A 17,641-nucleotide genomic window follows, 5' to 3' on the forward strand; every position below is an offset into this window, starting at 1 on the left:
TAATTTTATTTCTCTAGCCTAGCTAGCCGTTCGACGAGGACTAAATGCGCCGTCCGTTCAAAATGAATCGAGCGAGACTCGTTTTATACCTGGCGTAAAAGCGAGGCCAGCGCCGTAACTACGGTGGCAGCTTAAACTAGCAACTGAAAAAAACAGATGTGCTTTCGACCAGTCAGTTCCTAGGAGGCAGTGTTAAGTACCGACTGTGCGGCCGTGGTGTGTGAACGGTACTGTGTCACAAATCACAATAGAGCAACGGCTCCAAACCAAACGATTCAAGACATGCTTCAGAATGTTTTGAAGAGGAGCAAAGTGTGTATGAAGTATTCATACACCTTGACTCTCGAACACAAACAAAGACGTGTGGACGGCTTTCGCGATTTGACTGGAATGCAAAACGTAAAGAATTCTTTTCTAGGATAAATCGTCACGGGTGAGGAGACTTGGTGTTGTCAATACGAACAGCCACAAAACGACAAAGCGCAGAAATTCACACGAAGGGCCAACAGATCGACGACATAACCGGCGTTCTAGCTAATGTGACTCGCTAGTTGACAGATTTCTGACAGTTTTGCACGAGTGTATGGCCGTTCTGTTCGTCGCAATCCAGTGCAGAGAGACTAAGTAGAACACCTGAAGCGTTAAAACCAGCTTAACGTCTCGCTATGTTTTGTATTTATCCAGTCTCGAAACTTTTAGGACTGACAAGGTCTTTCATATCAACACAATAACCTTTTATTAAAAACTGTTCGGCAAGAAACACAGAAATGTTTAATTTCCAAGAATAAAAATGTATTCAGCTTTCATCAGTATTTTCACCTTGCCCCGTATTAGTGTCATCTGGCTTCAGTATGTTTGCATTGGGTTTTACCACTGGCAAAATTGCTGTGTCTGTATTAAAATGAACATTTATGCAACTATGTGCTGTTCTTTAAAAGGCCATTTTCTTAATACGTCTGTAGAAGAACTACTTCAAAAAATGAAATTATTGAAAACTTTTAACAGCAAACATCGTAAAATTGCTCCTATATCCCCTTACAACCGCTACTCAAACCCCCGTGTATTACCAGCAGAATCCGCACGACAGGACAGAAGGTAAGGCGACCGTACTAACTTGCCTTCACGAATTTTTTACTTACTGACAGGGTATACTGGACACGACAAGCACGTCAACACATGTAAACGGGATCTGCTTCTATGTGCGCGGTACGCCGCGAAACTGTGTGATGACCAAAGAACAGTTTATGAATGTGAACCAAGTTTATTTTGCGATAGACATATTGTAAAAACCATACACGTGCAAAAATTCGGCGTTCCTTACATGTGCATCACATGTCGCAGTAATTATTGTTTTCCATGTTTCTACGATCAGTATAATCCTTATTCGTGCACTGCTTCATAGATTACACACCACACTTGTAACAAATGTAGATACATTAATATAAATGACTACACTGATTCGATTCAAAGTTCTTGTGATTCCTTTTCTATTTCTAATCTTATAACGAAAAACAATTTTTCAGCCTTTTTCAGGCTAAATATTATGAAAATAATAAGTGATTCAATAGATATTGATAATTTGCGCATCATAATAAATCAGTTGTTTGAAATAAGTGGGAATGAAAAAAAAAGTACCAGCAGTGAGATTCAATGCAGATACCTGCCGCTTATGAAACTAACAAGGGAACCGTACGAATTGTTCGTTAACGAATTGATTCATATTGACAGTACTGCGACTTCACCATACGTAAACAGGAGGACGCAACTCTAACCCGTTCTCGAGAAAAATCGAGTTTCAAAATTAGACGCGTATTTACATATATTGAATGATGTGTAGCATTCAAGAAATCCTTAGCTGAGCATTTCTAGCGTTTAGTTTGAGGAGCGCAAAGTCCATGGATCCAATAACCCTACCAATACTTATTTTTTCTTCCCACGTAATTATTATGACTATGAAATCTGTCATTATTGACTGATTCATTTATTAGTTTCATAATCTCTATCCCGAAAAGAAGGAGAAAATATGAGATTGGGATGAAATGGATACAAGAACTTTGAATCAAATCAGTACAGTCGTTTTATTTATATTATTTTCTCTACATATGTGGCAAGTATAAGTCGCCTACAACTTAGAACTAATTAAACCTAACTAACCTAAGGACATCACACACATCCATGCCCGAGGCAGGATTCGAACCTGCGACCGTAGCGGTCGCTCGGTTCCAGACTGTAGCGCCTAGAACCGCACGGCCACGACGGCCGGCTCGAGCCGAGAACTCCGCGATTATGAAACTAAGCGCTTGCTCTCGCTTGGCTGCGGAATTCATGGTTACTTTCGACCATATGAAGTTTGTAAGAACGCTTAAAACGTTCAAACACGAGTTTCTCAAAAACGGTAGAGTGTTGAATATTGCTATTTATATGTGTTGAAGTCCTAGTGGTGACCGACACTATCTGTCAATGTGAATCAAATCGGCGAGGGATAGTTCGTAAGGTACCCTTGTAAGCACTTCCTCGCTAGGCCCCAGACTCCTTGACTACTAACGACCACACAAATTATATACACTATGTGATCAAAAGTATACGGACACCTGGCTGAAAGTGACTCATAAGTTCGTGGCGCCCTCCATCGGTAATGCTGGAATTCAATACAGTGTTGGTCCACCTTTAGCCTTGAAGACTGCTTCCACTCTCGGAGGCATACATTCAATCAGGTGCAGGAAGGTTTCTTGCGGAATTGCAGCCCATTCTTCGCGGAGTGCTGCACTGAGGAGAGGTATCGATTATGGTCGGTGAGGCCTGGCACGAAGTTGGCGTTCCAAAACATCCCAAAGGTGTTCTATAGCATTCAGGTCAGGACTCTGTGTAGGCTAATCCATTACAAGCACGCTATTGTCGTGTAACCACTCCGCCACAGGCCGTGCATTATGAATAGGTGCTCGATCGTGTTGATCGTTTGCGGCCACCAGGTTTCATGATTCCTCCACTTGCTCGTTGTCCTCCAAAACTGGCACACCAGTAGCTATCTACTGAGAGACTCGCGACCAGCAGACTCCATGATTCCTCCACATGCTCACTGTCCTACAGAACTGGCGCACCAGCAGCGATCTTCCGGAGACTTGCGCCCACAAGATTCCACGATTCGTTCACGAGCTGATTATAGTCCAGAACTGGTGCGCCAGTTCCGATCTGCTGAGAGATTCACAGCTGTCAGATCCCATGATTGCTCCACCCGCTCATTGTACTCCAAAGATGGAGTGGCAGTATCTATCTTGCTAGAAATTTGCGGCCACCAGATTCCATGATTCCTCCACTTGCTCGTTGTCCTCCAAAACTGGCACAACAGTAGCTATCTACTGAGAGACTCGCGACCAGCAGACTCCATGATTCCTCCACATGCTCACTGTCCTACAGAACTGGCGCACCATCAGCGATCTTCCGAGAGACGTGCGCCCACAAGATTCTATTATTCGTTCACGTGCTGATTATAGTCCAGAACTGGTGCGCCAGGACCGATCTCCTGAGAGATTCACGGCTACCAGATCCCGTGATTGCTCCACGCGCTAATTGTCCTCCGGAGCTTGCTAGAAAATTGCGGCCACCAGGTTGCATGATTCCTCCACTTGCTCGTTGTCCTCCAAAACTGGCACAACAGTAGCTATCTACTGAGAGACTCGCGACCAGCAGACTCCATGATTCCTCCACATGCTCACTGTCCTACAGAACTGGCGCACCATCAGCGATCTTCCGAGAGACGTGCGCCCACAAGATTCTATTATTCGTTCACGTGCTGATTATAGTCCAGAACTGGTGCGCCAGGACCGATCTCCTGAGAGATTCACGGCTACCAGATCCCATGATTGCTCCACCCGCTCATTGTACTCCAGAGATGGAGTGCCAGTATCTATCTTGCTAGAAATTTGCGGCCACCAGATTCCATGATTCCTCCACTTGCTCGTTGTCCTCCAAAACTGGCACAACAGTAGCTATCTACTGAGAGACTCGCGACCAGCAGACTCCATGATTCCTCCACATGCTCACTGTCCTACAGAACTGGCGCACCAGCAGCGATCTTCCGGAGACTCCACCCGCTCATTGTACTCCGGAGATGGAGTGCCAGTATCTATCTTGCTAGAAATTTGCGGCCACCAGATTCCATGATTCCTCCACTTGCTCGTTGTCCTCCAAAACTGGCACAACAGTAGCTATCTACTGAGAGACTCGCGACCAGCAGACTCCATGATTCCTCCACATGCTCACTGTCCTACAGAACTGGCGCACCATCAGCGATCTTCCGAGAGACGTGCGCCCACAAGATTCTATTATTCGTTCACGTGCTGATTATAGTCAAGAACTGGTGCGCCAGGACCGATCTCCTGAGAGATTCACGGCTACCAGATCCCGTGATTGCTCCACGCGCTAATTGTCCTCCGGCGCTGGCGTGCCAGTATCTGTCTTGCTAGAAAATTGCGGCCACCAGGTTGCATGATTCCTCCACGCGGTCATTGTTGTCTATAGTTGATGCAGAACTAGGGATCTTTCCAGAAACCGCGGCCTTCAGATTCCACGAATTCTCCACACGCTCATTGTCCTCCAGAGTTGGCGCGCCAGTACCTACCTTCCAAGAATATCGCGGCCACGAAGATGACGTGCTACAGACGGGAAATTTAACCGACAGCAAGAAGATGCTGTGATATGAAAATGATTAGCTTTTCAGAGCATTCACACAAGGTTGGCGCCGGTGGCGACACCTACAACGGGCTCATACACAAACAGCAGTTGACCGGCATTGCCTGGTGAAACGATTTTGTGATGCCTCGTGTAAGGAGGAAAAATGTGTACCATCATGTTTCCGACTTTGATAAAGGTCGGATTGTAGCCTATCGCCACTGCGTTTATCGTATCGCGACATTACTGCTCGCATTGGTCGAGATCCGATGACAGTTAGCAGAATATGGAATCGGTGGGTACAGGAGGGAAATACGGAACGTCGTGCTGGGTCCCAACGGCCTCGTATCACTAGTAGTCGAGATGACAGGCATCTTATCCGCATGGCTGTAACGGATGGTGCAGCCACGTCTCGATCACTGGGTCAACAGATGAGAAAGTTTGCAAGACTACAACCATGTGCACAAACAGTTCGACGACGTTTGCAGCAGCATGGACAATCAGCTAGGAGACCATGGCTGCGGTTATCCTTGACGCTGCATCACAGACAGGAGCGCGTGCGATGGTGTACTCAACAACGAACCTGGGTGCACGAATGGCAAAACGTCATTTTTAAGGATGAAACCAGGCTCTGTTTACAGCATCATGATGGTCGCATCCGTGTTTGGCGACACCGCGGTGAACGCACATTGAAAGCGTGTATTCGTCATCGCCATACTGGCGTATCACCCGACGTGATGGTATGGGGTGCCATTGGTTACACGTCTCAGTCATCTCTTGTTCGCATTGACGGCACTTTGTCAGGGGACGTTGCATTTCAGATGTGTTACAACCCGTGGCTCTACCGTTCGTTCGGTTCCTGCGAAACCCAACATTTCTGCAGGATAATGCAAGACCACATGTTGCAGGTCCCGTACGGGCGTTTCTGGATACTTAAAATGTTCGACTGTTGCCCTGGCCAGCACATTCTCCAGATCTCTCACCAATTAAAACGTGTGGTCAATGGTGGCCGAGCAACTGGCTCGTCACAATACGCCAGTCACTACTCTTGATGAACTGTGGTATCATGTTGAAGCTGCACAGGCAGCTGTACCTGTACAAGCCATCCAAGCTCTGTTTGACTCAATGCCCATGCGTATCAAGGCCGTTGTTACGGACAGAGGTGGTTGTTCTGGGTACTGATTTCTCAGGATCTATGCACCCAAATTGCGTGAAAATGTAATCACATGTCAGTTCTAGTATAATATATTTGTCCAATGAATACCCGTTTATCATATGCATTTCTTCTTGGTGTGGCAATTTTAATGGTCAGTAGTGTATCTTGAAGGCCTAGTCGTACCTACACACCCTGTCAGAATGGATCAGATCCGTGAGGGGAAGTCGTAAGGTTCGCTTGTAAGAAACTTGAGGACATTGTTCTATTGTAAACATTCCAAAATTTCATTACAGCTCTTAGTAAATGCCAAAGACTGTATACTGCGTAGTACGTGATTCGGTAAATCACGAACGAGTTATAGGCGGCCTGTTGTTAAGCAGTAGTATTTCGCTGTTGAGGAGTTCTCTGGGCAGTGAGGAGGCGAGTGGGCGCTGAATGGATCCACTTGGAAGGGCCAGTGCCTTCCCGCGCCGCCGCCATGCGACAAATGCAGTCGCACAGTAGCGTAGCCGGTAAGCGCAGGCGTGTCCGCCGCTGCGAGCGCTGATCCGGCGGAATGTCTCGCGAGGCGGCCCACGCTTTAAAAGCCGGCAGCGGCGAAATTTCCGCCGTATCGGCGAGATTGGCAGGTGTGGGAACAAAGGGCCGGCGCCCAGAGAGGCAGAAAGCGCCCGCCACTGCCGGAGCAAAGGTTCTCAAAGAATACAGAAATCCATTAGAATCTACGAGCTTCACGGAGCCTTTTTTTGTCCCTTCTCTTTTTTTTTTAAAAAAAATGCCGATGCTTCTCTGCCTCCGACGTCAGCACTCGTTCGCTACCTGGGCTCTTCTCGCTCTGATAACCAGGCGTGTTCAGTGAGCGAGAACAGACTGTGCAATGACATTCCTGAGGGTGGTGAAGATTGTAGTGAATGGCAGGACGGATTGGGGGAGGAGGAGAGGATATAGTCTTGGTGGGGAGCCTGCCCTGGGCCTGAGACCAGGACTGAAACACAGGCTGTTACAGTAGGTGGAACAAACAGCAACTCCACATGCAAATCTCTCAAGTCTTATTTTTTTTTTAAATATTTTAAATGTGGCTGCGCTTCAGCAACTGCGCACGCAAGAGCATCAGTGGACTGGAAATAACAGCCAACCAGTTGCAAATTACAGTTTTAATAAACCATGACCGTGGTTTCGAAAGTACCCTCTTGAGAAAGTACAGTACGTATTATCAGATATTGTGATATTGTGTGTGCAACAATGACGGTATCATTAAACTAAGCAAAATTACAGGAAATGATTACAAAATAATTTTAATGAAGCATACTCACATATAATAACATATTATCTATATCCGATGAGTTCTTGACTCAGGTTAATACAAATGGATGACACGCACGTCAGTTCTAGGCGCTACAGTCTGGAGCCCAGCGACCGCTACGGTCGCAGGTTCGAATGCTGCCTCAGGGATGGATGTGTGTGATGTCTTTAGGTTAATTAGGTTTAATTAGTCCTAAGTTCTAGGCGACTGATGACCTCAGAAGTTATGTCGCATAGTGCTCAGAGCCATTTGACACGCACGTGTACTAAACAGTCAATAATTTCAACATCGAATGTAAGTGCTATGTTGTTTTACGTGAGTATGCTTTACTAAATTATTTGTAAACATTTCCTGTAATTGCTTATTGTAATGATACCACCTCTTTTCCACACACAGTGTTGTAATGTTTGCTAATATGTAAAATGTCTTCTAAAGAAGGCAGTTTTAGAACTGTCGAAACCGTAGTCAAGGAATAATAAATCTATATTTTTCAACTGGTTGGCTATTATTTCCAATCTATTGAAGGAATGAAGTATATTTAATTTTCAGCTATCGGTCTATTATTAGGACAGCAATCTCGTTACATGAAAATGGCCAGCTTTTTAGTTGAGGACAACAGCAAGGCAAACGCACTGGAGTGTAACATTCGACTAAATTGGAGACGTTTCGTATTTGAGACTAAAAACTTCTTGTATAAATCGGTCGTAGAAGGCAAAAAATTTACGAGTGTGGTTTGTTGGAACAGTTTCAAGGGCTCTTCCGCAAAGTGGGTCCTGTTTTAAGCACCGTACTGTGAAACTCACTTCATAATTCAGCAAAAATTGAAAGCTCGACTTCATGCTGGTCTTCAGATTCACAAATAGGTGAAGGAGCGGGAAAATGAGATCACAATCAATATTAGAGAAAATATGGATGGACTACCGTTAGGTTTGATACTGGAAACTTTCTACGGAATAAAAAATATTCAAAATAATAGAACAACAGGACATTAAGATGGGTAAGAGGTACCTGGAACAGACGGAATGAAACTATGATGGCCGGCTACTGTACTATATTGAATAGCGACAGTAAAGATGAAGACTCTGCAAGATAAAAAAAGAAAAAGTTTTGAAAGTTAAGTGTGATAGGATACTCATTATGGTGCTAAGAGAACTGTTATGGTAGTATATAAAACAATAACTATAAAAAAGACGATGATTGCATTTTATTTACATATTTTGGTTCAGTTACATAGAAGTATAAAATAAGAGAGCTTTTGTGAAAAATCACGAAGTGGTAGCAAATTGATTCTAGAGCACCTAGGTTTTGAGTAACACCTGATAAAAACAAAAAAATAGCGCATGTGTTGCCCCTCAACTTAACTGATCCATTGGTGTCTTCTCGTAGCAAGTGGATGCGATTCTCGAATGCCTGCGGTAGGAGAAATTTTCAAAGTTCCAATTAGGCCGGCTACTGGAGGAGACGTGGCAGCTTAATCAGCAGATTACATGAGAGGTTGAATTTTAGCCCTGATAGCAGTGACTAATAAAGTGACATTACGTGACATGGTTGATGGTGATGCATATATCATATAGGGACGCGGTGGCACCCTTGGTTTTAATTGAATCGGTCTGCCGACTGGTTTGACGTCGACAACCAACGATCCATCTCTTGTGCAGATGTCTTCATCGAAAATTAAAAACTATACCCACGTTCCGCAATAATTTGTTGTATATATTCTAATCTCACTTTTTGCTTACAAACTGTGCCCTCTACGTCTTCTTCCAGTATCATGGAATGTATTTCTTACATCTTAACGTATGTCGTATCGTCCTACTCTTTCTTCTCCTCATTTGGTATGTCATCGGTCAGCTTACCGTTCAGTATTCTTCTGTAACAACACAACTCAAACGCTTCGATTCTCTTCTCCTCTTGTTTTCCCACAGCCCATGATTGGTTTCCATTCAATGCTGTGCCGAAGTTCAAGCCTATGTTCGAAACTAACAGACTTCTTGTAGCGAGGAATACTCTCCCAAACTGCTTCTCATGTCACAATTGCTTCATCTTTTAGGTGTTATTTTGCTTCTAACGTACCAGACTTCCTTGACTGCATGCTCCCCAGTTTTGATGTTCAGTCTGTCGCTAATCTCATTTCTGCCCACTTCGCCATTAAAGAGTACTGTTTTCTTTACCTTGCTTGAGAAATAATTATTGATGACAGTGACCTGAATTAATTCTACAAGCTGCAAATAGATGGCGGGAGGGATAGGGAGCGGCGGGGCGAGCGACGAATGCGAAGGAATCGTGTCAAAAGTTGTACCACATCAAGCATTAATTATCTTTCCGAAGTCAGACACAATTTCGGGCTAAAGTAATCTGTACCGGTATGCTATGTGTTTTCTGGTGTGTTAAGATAAAGGAAGACAATAGAAGGAAGCCAGTAGTGTAGGACACCACAGAAAATGATGTTTCTTGTTTGGTGTTTTGGAAACGAAAAGTGACACAACAGCAGCCCAGAGAGAAAAATAGCGTTCCTGCTAAGGCCCAGGTCCATGGGGAAGGGTCACAGCATCCAGATTAGAACTAATTATTAGATTCTTGGCGTACTGACTTACAGGCTGCGTGGGTGAGGAAAGACCTTGATTTCAGACAGAAATGTGAGACAGACACGTATAGAATTCCAGATTGAGTCGCGACCATGTGGTACACAGAATGATGTGCGTTTTCTCTCCAATCAGTCGAATGTTGATCGGCTTCTCCATATCCATTAGTCGAAAAGATTCATGAGAAAACTATCAGGTGTTTTATAGCGTTAAATACCTCTGATATCCAAATCATCTTCAGTTCGTCGCAGCATAGCATCTATATTTTCTTAGTACGCAATAGGGCAGTGGTTGCTAACAAGGGGGTAGCTACCTCCTTAGGGGTAAGATCTAGTTTTCTGAGGGGCAAAAGCGAAAGGTGGAGTTGTGTTTGGATTACAAAATTACATATTTTTAAGGGATCATTTAGAGTTTTTACTATTCCGTAATAGTGTAATACAGATCATATAAGTTTCCAATAACTGCATTTTTTTAATTTCAAAAGTAGCATTTGCGCGTGAAACGAATGTGTGAACATCTTTTTAACATAGTCCACCACAACACACATACTTTCTTCTTTGTAACATGCATCTGTGACAGTGAAATTGAATCTTACACATCACATATGTTTAAAATATCTTATAGCCTTTTTCGAATTGTAGGCAGTTCTCGCGATAGGGCAGAGATTGGATCATTAATAAGTTCGCAGCAATAAGAAACTAACTGACAGCTCAACACAACAGCAACTTTGAAGTAGCTATTGCATTGTTGTAGGGCCTACACAGTATTATTATTATTATTATTATTATTATTATTATTATTATTAGTAGTAGTAGTAGTAGTATTGGCAGTCTTCGAATCTTTTGCCATTCCATGACTAACGAGTCCAGAAATCAAGTTAATTACAAATAACAAGAATAGTGCTGACATTTTAGTTTGGTTGATTTTGTATAGGATGAATGGTGAGAGTGAAAAAAATTTGGTTCGGGAGACAAGTAGTGCAGAAGAAGCATGTTTCGTAACAAGTGTCTGCTTTGAACGTCTTTTCTGAAGAGGAGTTGTCGATTTCTGTTACAATTGCTTCGTCATTCAATAAGAACAGGTTGTTAGGAATAAGTGGTACCAATTGTCTCATTAGATCGCCGTCTAATAAAGCACCTAGAGAAACGAAATATAATTTATTTTTCGTCACATTAAAAATAAAAGTATTCAGAAAAATTGTTTTTCATTTTAAAGTTTAATTAGCACTTAATTGTGGGGAGGGGAGGTAGAGTTACTAGCTAATATATGATTGCATTCAGGGGTAAAGGTCTTAGAAGGGTTGGGAAGCACTGCAATAGCAGGTACACGACACAAGATATCCCTGTTCAGATATTTCAATGCGTGAAGAGTGCAAGACTATATCTATATATGTCTAGTAACCATGTATTTTGTTAACAGTACATAATGTTTATGTGCGTATTCAGCATCAGTTCAGAAGTGAAAAAGATGATTCAGCTCAGGATTCAGGTAAGGGGGTAGGCCAGGGTGACACTCGATTTTGCAGCCAATATCCATGATTTCTTTCCTCATAAAATAACAAATTAAAAAAACTGACTTCAGACCTGTACTGGACACCGTTAAGCCTGTACTACGCATTTACTGCATTTCCCATCGGTGCTTGGAAGGACATAATAACAATATTAAAAAAAAACACTGCCTAATGTTCTGCAAAGTTATATTTATTTTGTCACGAACTAATTCCGGCTTCTCTGGCCATCTTCAGGTGACAACTGAATGTCGCAAACCAAACACAGATAAGCTTGATGTACGACTTACGCAGATATTATCTGTACAGAAAATACAAAAGTGACGAAGTGTTTACATAGGATATATAATACAATATTACAATAATAACAATGACTTGAAAATGGTAAACAAAGTTTTTATGTGGAGGTACATATAACAAATTATGATAAATAAAATGAATTTACAGTTTGAATCTAATATTTGTAACGAGAATTTAATTTAACAAGGGAGAAAATGGAAACTGAGTCTGATCATTTAATAATATGCTGGCATTCTATGTCATGTTTCTGTTGATTTCCATTATTTCCAGTAGGGTCATCTTGCTGCTGTTTTTTGACAGAATGTAAAAGTTCGTATTCTTCATAATATCGATGGTTCTCTGCTAGAAGATGATCAGCAAAGGTCGAATGTTTCTCCTTTTTTCTCCAGCTTCTCTGCTTGCCTGAGCAATATAATTTCTTTTTTTCTTTTTTACACTGTTGTGTCATAGTTTTATTAAAATATCTTAAAAATAGACAACCTAAGAAACATTTTAAGCCAATAACAAAAATTAGGCTAAAAAATTTCTGCTCTGGTCTGACCCCTTCAGCGGTCTGCAAAAAGGCGTTTAAACTCCAAATATGCAGCGTTACCTGGGAAATTTCGATATTTAAAGTAACTAATGTCGTCTACGAGTAGCAAGGATGGAATATTTGCCAAGTAAGTAAGAGAAAAGAAATCCATTTCTCGCTCAATAATTTCTAAACCTTATTTCGCCATCAAACAAACAATTTACCTGCAGCTTACACCTTCCCCAGTGCCTCCCCCACTGCTTCATTTTTCACCCACCTAAGCATCAGTGAATTAACGCAAAAGCATTTTCGGATTGCGCGACGAGTCGGATGAACATTGTTGTGTAATCTCCTATTTTATTTTCCTTTTTCCTTTGAAACAGTGTTTTAATATCCCTTCACAAGCACAACGGTAAGATGTGCTCACTTCCTGTAGCACACTCACTGAGCAGAGTTGGTACCTGCAGTTTCATCGCGCAGGAGAGTGTGTGTGTGTGTGTGTGTGTGTGTGTGTGTGTGTGTGTGTGTGTGTGTACGAGAGAAAGAGAGAGAGAGAGAGAGAAAGACTGGGGGGGGGGGGGGGGAAGGGGTGTATGACGTCATCTACAGGAAAGCGAGGAAAGTTTGCGGTGGAGCAGGCTTGGACTTCTGGGAGCAAAGGGCCTGGAGAAGCAGCAAATGCGAAGCGTATTCTGGGCAGCGCTGCTTCTCATGTTCCAGCGCTGACCGCCATGGCAGGAGAAGTGGGCGGAGGTGGGGGAAGTGATGTAGAACCGAGAAACTGTCGCCGCGGTGTATGTTGCCACAACTGCACTTTGCAGGATTGCGAGGTAAAAAGTTCGCAGGAATATACCCCAGAATGTAACGCACCAGTGCCAACCGCGGTCGCTACTGCTACTGCTCCTGCTGCTGCTAGATACGTATACGCCGTCTGTCGTAGTGTAGGACTTAGGCAGCACCACCACCGTGATTTTAATTAATTTAGAACGCGCATTATGTACACAGTCGGTGTGGAATTTACACAGTCTCCATCTCTTCCACAACCAGACTCGTTCTCACATAAGAAATTCACTGAAATCCCAGGTAGTGCCATATATAGGAATAACCGAATACAATAGTCGGTGGATCCATTAGACGTGGGCGACGTAGAGACGTACAGGGAGATTCTGGCCTTAAAGATTTTAAGAATATTCTGAAAGCCTTGTAAGATACCAGTCCTTGATGCAAAGAGAGGTATTAGATGGGACAGTATGGTGATAAGATTTATCTTAAATCCGGATAATAGGGGAACTTTCGTGAATCGAGAATCTCGACCGCTTTTGCCTGTTATTACATGGATACTGGCAAGATATCGGTCCCAGCGATTCCATGATTTTCGAGAACGTTTTAATTCGAGTAATGTAAATGTGATGTAAGGTCATGCAGGGATCAGGCGACCGTTATTATAATAATCAGCAGAGAACTATAAGTAAACGCGACGCTGGTCTCTGACTAAGGTGAACACCAGAAGATCCTGAGGAAATTCCAGCAGAGCGGTCGAACATGAAGTGAAGAGGAAAATGACACGGCCGAACAATCAACAAGATTTTACCTTGAAACGGGACGGTCCTATTTACCATATCGATTTCAAGACGTTTTGGCCACAATAGTGAATGAACCTGTGGTGCGTTCTACAGTCTGACAATGTACTTGGTTTAACAGGAAACCTGACCTGCCGAATAGTGGAGGCAGCATTATTTAAAGAGGATTTTGTATTAACATATTCTGAGGAAAAATTTTATGGAGCTGAGATAATATGAATGCAACAGTTTCGGAAGGGAAGTTTTATAAGATAATTTAGTTTTTTATGTATTCGTATTTGTATAGTTTCTTATTGTTAGAACATTGTGCATGTGTAAAGTTTACTGTAAGAAGTTCAAATGGCTCTAAGCACTATGGGACTTAACATTTGAGGTCACCAGTCCCCTAGACTTAGAAATATTTAAACCTAACTAACCTAAGGACATCACACACATACATGGCCGAGGCAGGATTCGAACCTGCGACCGTAGCAGCAGCATGGTTCCGGACTGAAGCGCCTAGAACCGCTCGGCCACAGCGGCCGGCAGTGTAAGAAGTTTTACTGTAAAGAACTGTCAAGGAAAGTAATTGTGCACAAGAAAATTATTAAGAAAGATTTTTGCTAACTTTTCTACTTGTGAGAACTCTATGAAAGGGAGTTTTGTTATGGCTTAATGAAGCATACTTATACGTGGGAGTCCTTGTTCTCATATATCAGTCGTTAAATTTACTTCCTCGTTTTTTATTCATTACCTTTATGAATGTGTTTTGTACACTGGCGGCCGGCCGTGGTGGCCGAGTGGTTCTAGGCGCTACAGTCTGGAACCGCGCGACCGCTACGGTCGCAGGTTCGAATCCTGCCTCGGGCACGGGTGTGTGTGATATCCTTAGGTTAGTTAGCTTTAAGTAGTTCTAATTCCTAGGGGACTGACGACCTCAAAAGTTAAGTGGCGTAGTGCTCAGACCCATTTGAACATCCTGATTGTTTGCTGAAGAAGCATTTCTATGAAAAGTGATAAGACAGCGTCTTGCATTACACAACGCAAGTTCAGTAAATGAAATTTGGTTTTGACAGTTTCATCGTTATCTTAAAAGTAAAAACAGACGAGCGTTCCGTTCGCACATGTAGCCCAAAAAATTCAATTATCAGCAATACATTGATTGTCTGAATGTATTTGTGAAAATATCGTATCATTTAAGACGTTTCAAGTCAGTAAAAGATTTCATCTTTTGAACTTGTTATCTTTTGAACTTCGAGCACTTTTAACAAAAAGTCAGATGTGTTAATTTTTATGTTCATTTCCTCTGTAATTACAGTAACAGTTCTGGTATAGTCATTTATTGCAAACTAAAGATAAAGATTAATAACATTTAGGGCCAAGATTTTATTTGAATCATTCTGTTTTGCAGTCAGATAGCGTATGTAAACTCTATTAACAAAGGACTGCTCTTTCGCAGGCGAATTATTTGATGTACTGGCTGGCTACCGTTCAAAATTTAACTTTCAAAACTTAACTTTAACACACTTGTGTTGTCTTGTACTGAGGTTTATGCATTTCAGATAAGTTTTACTAATTTCTCAAATACCAACCCGACATTGCAAACATGAGTTTCGAAGTTTTACAATATATTTTCAACCTTCAGTTACAACGGCCAAGACAATTTTGGCACCTCCGTAAGAAATTTATTACTTACTCTCTCGGACACAAGTGTGCCCCCTTACCCCTGAAACCACAGATGTTGCAGTGTCGATACCCAGAATTCAAGGCAGTACTACGGCATTTAGGGCTGCTATTTTTTGATCTCGGGCCGGTTCTGGTCACCTCCGGCGAAATCCACACCCTTGACTGCCCTCCGAGTGACATTCGACGCCTCGCCGGGAAAGATCATCTGCTGGCATTTTGCCGAAATTCCTCTTGCGTTGCTCGTTCGCGATGACCTTAGCAGTCTAATCTAAAATTCTACACTTTTAATTCTGAGGAAGTTATAGTCTGGCACCAGAGGCACTGCTATACTTGCTCGTGAATCAGTTTCATCTGCCAGTGTTCCTATGTCTATCTACGATTTAAGTCGACAAATACGAACTAACTAGTAGATGCGGCCACATTTAAGAAAAAGTATCGGCATTGTATTGGATTACATTTTTTGACGAAATGACATATATTCTCATCCTAGTATTGTATAGAACAATGGAACTACGAATGTGTATGGCTTGAATGTGGGCTTCGGTTTCCATTTTGCAGAAATAATTTTGCACGTATTATTACTGTACATTTTTAAGTTTCATGACTTGCATTCGCCGACGAAATGTTTTTAGTTATGAATTTAAAGCTTCATTGCACTTAATGACGGGAATTTTGCAGTAGTATTACTGCAATCAGACGTTTTTAACCCATCGTCTACTGTAACTTCATCGCTATGCAGGACGACGATAAACTTAAGCAGTGGAAGTGGAGCACCATAGACGTATTTTCAAAATATTTGTTACTCAGACGACTAGTTTCAACGCTAGATTTGCGTCATCTTCAGGTCATCCTATAAATCAAAGAAGTACCTCCAGTTATTGAATAATGTGACGTAGGACCCATACAGTACCTAGGTGCCGTGGACTGATATTATCAGGGCTGATGATACATGATCCAATGACTGGAAGTACCTATTTCGTTTAGCCGGCGTTAGTGGGCGAGCGGTTCTAGGCGCTACAGTCTGGAACCGCGCGACCGCTACGGTCGCAGGTTCGAATCCTGCCTCGGGGATGGATGTGTGTGATGTCGTTAGGTTAGTTAGGGTTAAGTAGTTCTAAGTTTTAGGGGCCTGATGATCTCAGCAGTTAAGTCCCATAGTGCTCAGAACCATTTGAACCTATTTCGTTTACAGTAGGACCTGAAGATGACGGAAATGTAGCATTGAAACTAGACATCTGAATAACAAATAGTTTGAAAATACAGCTATGTGGTTCTACTTCCATTACTCATAGTGTCAGCCGCTGGCCCAAGTTCAAAATCGTGATGGACTTTCATAAGATGATGCATTTGTCTTTACACAGGTTGTGCTTTGAGCGAACACAATTATTTCATCCTTTCTACCCAGATAATTTTCGATGAAATTACAGCATCATGTATAAGTTTTGTTTTGTTTTTCTATTTGTTAACACATACTGTGGTTTCCGTCGCTTTCTCTGCTTTGCGTTATTTGCTGAACGCGGCCCATACCAATTGCATGCACATCGCATGTATCTCGTGAAAGAGAAGAACATACGCATGGGGAGAGAGGTTCCCAAGAGTACGTCCAAATACACTGCACATCTCACACACGCCAGACAACTACAAGTACACATAGAAGATCTTATACCGTGCGAGCAGAGATGAAACAGTAGGGACAGAAATCGACAGTACGACAAATTCTATTTCCATGACTCTGCACCCTCAGTACACAAATGAACGACGCAGTAGACCTGACATGAGACCCAGGACGCAACGACGAATCAGCATGACAGACACTTCTCAGGGAGACGGCGAAAATGATCCAAGCAACAACAGAGATACTCATGATGATTACAACTTCCTTGACTAATACGTAATCTGGACAGATGAAGCACACAAAATCTGTAAAGCAGAAACAATACATAGCTTATTAACAATACCAACCAGATAGACACTTGGCTCTGTCTTTCCGAGGCATCTCCAACTCCCTTCCCCTCCCACCCTCCCTGTGGTTGTGGGAATATACAGCTTACCTCTAATCTTTCCTATCATCTTTAAACTTCCTTCCACTTCAATAAAAAGGCTGTTGCAAGTTTCAAGTTTCCAGTAGTTATAATTTATACTTTATACATTATTTTAATAGTCAAGAGAAAAAAGCTGCAGAGGAAACCGAAACAGCAGTACACCCAAAAGGTTTACGTGACTCGTCCCCACGTGGCGGGGTGCGGCCAACGTTGATCCCAGAAATGCTTATTGTCACGTGAAGTGCATCAGCGTTAGCGTGAAGTGCACTGCGCTCTTTTTCACAACGTTTTAATCCAGTCAAATGTGACGCTGCCATGGAAGCATAA

General features: G+C 42.6%; 1 protein-coding gene across 2 annotated transcripts in view; it reads right to left on the reverse strand.

Moving 5' to 3' along the window:
- The window catches only part of LOC126282169 (teneurin-m), a 1,262,550-nt gene that overhangs the window by 124,943 nt on the left and 1,119,966 nt on the right, over positions 1-17,641 (reverse strand). The gene's annotated exons all lie outside the window — the stretch shown is intronic.

The sequence above is a fragment of the Schistocerca gregaria genome, chromosome 7 (assembly GCF_023897955.1).
Source record: "Schistocerca gregaria isolate iqSchGreg1 chromosome 7, iqSchGreg1.2, whole genome shotgun sequence".
NCBI classification, from domain to species: Eukaryota; Metazoa; Arthropoda; class Insecta; order Orthoptera; family Acrididae; genus Schistocerca; species Schistocerca gregaria.